Here is a 5,810-nt window from a genome sequence, read left to right as displayed (position 1 = left end):
AAGTGTTCCCTTTGCGTGAGCATCCCTTCTGTCTTTAGTTGTAGTGGGGATTGACTAGTGCTTATCCTGTCCATTCCCATGTTAGATATCCAGCTCGGCGATAGGTGCGCAACCTGTATAGGGACGCTAAGGGCAGACAGGGTGATGTTATATCTAAACATGAAAAGGAGACATTTAAAAACCATGATAGTATAACGGTTAACGCGTTTCGAGCTACAGTAGCTCCTAATCATGATCAAGAACTAGTGTAGCTCTAAACACATCGAACATTATAGTATCATTATTTTTACATTTTTCTGTTTCATGTTTTAATCTACCAATAAATGTGCTATCTTATTACTTTTGCGGTTGTTGGATTTTCCATTTTTTTTCAAGGTTTACTCACTCAGGAAACCAGCCTGAAGTCTCTGTACACCGTAAACTTATTACAGGAATCTCTAAACCCGGCGAGCTGGTGTTTGCTTCATTGTGATTTTTTACCTTAGATCTGCCTAGGGGTCTCCACTCCCCCTTTCCCTAGTGAAAACAAGACCACTAAGGGCCAAATATACAATAGGGTGCTACAACAACTGATCCCCATGTGGGAATCTGCACCACAAGGACACTCCCGAGATAATATTATAACCCAAATAGAACAAAAAATAGGAGTAAAGAACGTCCAAATAGAAAAGAATAATTTTATTAACAAATATAGAAACAATGTAATGGACTGGGATCAAATAGTGATGGCCACTAATGTCCGGACACACAGAAAACATAAATGGGCAAGTACATAAAGTGCTACGTGCATATTGTAAATAAGGGAATCAGAGAATGCAAGGCATAAACCATCTAGCACCGCAACGGCGGTGAAACAATTGTGTACACAATAGACAAGGCTCCCGTTCCCTCCTCTTATCCTAGCTTACCCATAATGTGACTGCGGCCGGACAAGCGCCACGCCAGCACCGACGCGCGTTTCGCTAAACTTCTTCAAGGTGCGGTTGTTGGATTTTCCATTTTTTTTCAAGGTTTACTCACTCAGGAAACCAGCCTGAAGTCTCTGTACACCGTAAACTTATTACAGGAATCTCTAAACCCGGCGAGCTGGTGTTTGCTTCATTGTGATTTTTTACCTTAGATCTGCCTAGGGGTCTCCACTCCCCCTTTCCCTAGTGTTGGGTTCCCTTCCCCTTATCCCTTCGTGTTGCACTTAGTCTTTCTTACACTGTGCATCACACCTTTTGGGTGAGAGAGGTGATGAATTAAACTGAATTTTCCTAGTTCTTTTTTGGGGACCATACCTAAGGGGAAGACTCATATTATAAAAATGGGGTTTAACAAAGAGGCCCTCAATTCTGTCCAAAGCAACCTCTTTACTAACCTTGCCCCTAAGCACATCCGGATGTTCTCTAGCTGACTTGAGGTTGTATGCGAAAAATGGGGACCTGCTAAGTAAAAAGGAGATGAAAAACCTATACGTAAAACCTGAACCTAATTGCTCCGCTGCCTCTTTATTGCGGTAAATGTCTAACCAAGGACCCAGCGCAAGTAAACTCACTGAGGTCCTTAGGGTTGGGTGTTCCCGACTGTTTGGGTAGGGGCTTAATTACGGGTCGGGGGCAACAACAAGCTGCAAGGTGGTTTCCTCCAAAAAGCTGAACATTTGTGTTTGTACTTGGAGAGGCAGGCAAATTTACAATGACCTTCATTGCACAGCCAGCAGGCACCAGGGCATCTGACGGCCACTGACTCCTAAGCCCGTGAGGGGGCGGGACCACCGTCTGAGCCTGGAAAGGGCTGAGCCCTTTGTATTAACATGAGGCGAAGCCACATGTCCATGGCCCTGACACGCCAACCTAGCTCAGGCTGCAATGACAAAAGACTGTGGAATTCCTCATTGTACCGCCATGGGATTTATAAGCGTTATAAATAAATTCCATATAAACAATAAGCTCTGAACAATGTTCAGGGTGCTTTTGGCGCATAATACAGCTAATAATTACAAAATTGGAACCAGTTCATCGTTTTTTCAACCTTAGGCTGCTTTTCATAAACAGTCCTATTGCTTGAACGACACTCAACAGTGTGTTGACCTGCTGTTGTAAGGGACCAAATGTCCATGTGCTGATTACTCCATATTTTACTTTTTACCTCATCATCCAGGTGAGATCCCAGTAGACTAACCACATAGAATACAATGTTTTTATGTATACCAGCTATAGGTGGTGTAAGATTGCTCTCACTAAGTGTATTGGGGACACTCGCTTGGTACGGGATTGACGTAGTCAGGCACGATTTTTGAACACAAAACAGTCCATACGGTTTATTAAAGGGTCATAAACCGGGTTATGCACAGTTCATATTATACATTCCATAGAACACAATAGGCACCAACTGGTGATATTAACTTGCAGCTTTGTCTTAACACTTCATTTACGGCTTTGACTCATGGACACTAAACATGCTGGACCTCTCACTTCGTCCAGTTCCCATGGGTGTCCGTACGCCGTACACTTCACCAATGTCCATGGAGCACAACAGGCACCAACATACGACATTACGGTTTTAACTCACGTTTACGGCTTTGTCTCACAGACACTAAACATGCTGGACCTCTCACTTCGCCCAGTTACCATGGGTGTCTGTACGCCGTACACTTCACCAATGTCCTAAGTCACATACAGCGCATACGACACTGGGTCGCGGTCTCTAAACACGCCGAACCTCACTCCGTTCAGTCACCGTGGGAGACCACACAGTTTATGGAACATCACAAGCACCAACAGTCTGTATAGGTACCTGACGGGAGCTCCTGCTCCACCTGCTGACTCCTCGTCAGTCCACTCCTCCGGGAAAGCTGCCTAACAGGGATCACCAACTTGCCTGGGCGGCATATCTTAGTCAGTCCAGACCCACCGAAGGACGGTAGCTTCCCCACATGAACCGCACATGTGACCTGTCCAGGTGCTATTCAGGACCTCGTCCAACACCCCAGGCCACCAGCAAGTCCAAAACCCCACCATGTGCTATTCAGGACTCCTACTCCCAGGAAATCCAACACACCGGGCTCACCAGGTCCAAAGCCCCACCATGTGCTATTCAGGACTCCTATTCCCAGGAAATCCAACACAGGTGGTTCAGTGTGCTATTCAGGGATCAGGTCCTACTCCCAGGACCTCCCAACACACAGGCTCTCCAGGACCTTCCAGTGGAACCACACGGGAACATGTGACCCACACCCTTGTCACATTATATACCCTTAACCACTCCCCTGGATGGGAGTGTGGATGTGTGGCTAGTTTGTCCCACCCATCTCACACAACTAGCCTAGTAAGTCTCCCTTACAGCTACACCATACATATACACACTTGAGGGACTACAGGTCCCAGAACAACAACATTGCATCAGACTTACTATGCAGACTCCCTCTGCGACACATATCGGCCATTCACAACACAGCCAGTCACTGTTTCACCACGATTATCACAATAGATATGCCTCCATGCACATCCCAAAGAGCACTCACAGCACCCCCTAGCTGTCCCAGGGGTCACTGCATCACATACCCCCCCTCTGTTCAAACTTGTGGGGTTGAACACCTGTCATACACCTGGGGTCTCGAGACAGGTCACACATGTCACCTTGCCCTACCAGTCGAGAGAACCGTCTCAGTCAGTTTTGAGCTCCACACATAATCATACCCTTGTTGGGTTTACCACACCCCCAGCGGTAAACACGTAGGCCTTGATCTTTGGCCCTTTTGTCACAGTCTGTCTGTGTCACCAAACCTTTAGTCACCACACTTTCCAAGTGCGCCCCATTACCCGGCCTTTCTCTCCATGGCCACCACCCAGGGTTGGTGCGGTCATGAGTCCCACTTACAGTCGAGGCTACTGTCTGGTCAGATTTTGCCTCTTTGTCACCACTTCGGCTACAAGGTCTCCCACCTATGTCACTCAGTCCTGAGCTATCTGAGGAGACACTGCATCTTTCACCCAACTGGGTACTCCCACCCCTTTGTCCACATTTCGGGTGGAAAATGGCTGCCATCTTCCATCAAATGGGCGCAGCAGTCCTGTAAGGCGCCGTCCTTCAACCCTTAACTGCTCCATTTCCTTCAGATATACCATGCGATATTCCAGCAGAGTCCGCATTTTGCTAAGACTCTCCACTGTTCCTACAATGAAGAAGGAAACCATACCCTTTTCCCAGGGTAACTGGTCTTCGTGGACACCAGGTATTTTCAACCTCACCACTCCAGATTTGTCCACCATCTATTGCGTGGCTTGACCACTCCTTCCAATGACCTTCTTCACCATAAAGACGGGTACCTGTATTACCCCTTCCTGCAGATTCCGAGCTTTCCTCATAAGCTCCAGCCGCCTAGCAGCGTCTTCATTCCTACATTGGGCTATCCACTTTGTGCGCACATATCTCAAGTGCATGTCACTCAGGGTGGCTACTCTCTTCGCTGTGACCTCAGTTGTGGACAGTATCACTAACTGACCCGTTTCCGGGGTCCAGTTCACCTTACACGCCCCCACAGCTCTCTTAAACCCTTCATGCATAGACTCCCTGGCACATGCCTCTCTCAGGTCTTCAGGTACGTGACGTCTATCATGCACTTGAACAAGGAAGTCTCTTTCTCTTCTGCTGTCAGACACCCATCTTGTTTCGCTTCCAGAGCTAACTTCTTCTGAATGTCACCAGCTTTCAGATGTTTGGCCAGGATAGAAACCTGCGTGCCATCTTTTCCCAGGCTGCTTTATTCATTGACTGGCTTTCTGCCATGCGGTCTCTGAGCCCCGCCACCTCTTTCTCTAAGTCCCCCACACGGCGCTCAGCAGCCCGTCTCCGAAGCTCCTCTTGCTTCAACTGGGTATCCACTTCAGGCCCCACTCCTTTGGTGGCCTCCTCCACTTCTGTACCCCCAGACTTTTCACTGCCAGCGTCAGCCTTCTCTTGGGTCTCAGCAGTGACATCTTTAGGATCATCCCTTTCCCCTGGGACTTTAAAGTACTCCAGACACTTCAAGTCCTCAGCGCCAGGTTTTCTGGAGCCTTCACCATCTTCCGCCAAACCTTCACAAGGTGCAGCTGATTCAGCCCCTTTGCCTTTTCTACGTCTCCGGCGACGGGAGGTAGACTTGCCATCTGTACCTGAGTCAGCCTTACTACACGCTTTCCCACTGGCGTCATCATCTGAATGGGAGACACCAGCACCCATTCGGTCTTCCTGGAACTGACAGTCCCCACTTAAACAGGTCACAATTTCTGGCATGTCTATCACTGACATCCTGTCTTCGCCCTGTCGTTCCCCTGTTGTAAAGAAGCTCCCTTCTCCAACAAGTCTGTGAACAACCTAGAGTCCCGGCCAATTATCACTGGGCAGGGTAAGGTTGAGACTATGGCCACATCATGGATTGCACTGTCCCTGGCCGTCTCGAGGACCACCCTGGCTACTGGATAGACCTCAGTGTGCCCATGGATGCAGGTTACACTGACTCTCCTATCAGGCATTTCAAAACACTCGGGTGCAACCCTCACTAGAGTCACGGGGCTCCTAGAATCGACCAGTCTGCACATTTCCATCTCATGCATCGGCAGGGCACACCCCCGTAAACTTTCACCAGGTGGATAGTTCACACCGCATACCGGACATATATAACTTACTCGCCCTGGGCACCAATTTGTCTGCGGTACCTCTTTGGGATGCTCCGCCCCCTTTTGGGAAACCTCCATTTCCCGAGATTCCACCTCTTTTTGGGCGCCTACCCCTCTTCGGGTTACCGCCCCTTTTTGGACTCCGCCCCCTTTTGGACAGCCATC

Source organism: Ranitomeya imitator, chromosome 4 (assembly GCF_032444005.1).
Source record: "Ranitomeya imitator isolate aRanImi1 chromosome 4, aRanImi1.pri, whole genome shotgun sequence".
Lineage (NCBI taxonomy): Eukaryota > Metazoa > Chordata > Amphibia > Anura > Dendrobatidae > Ranitomeya > Ranitomeya imitator.
The sequence above is the reverse complement of the archived record's forward strand: the minus strand, read 5'-3'. Positions refer to the sequence as shown.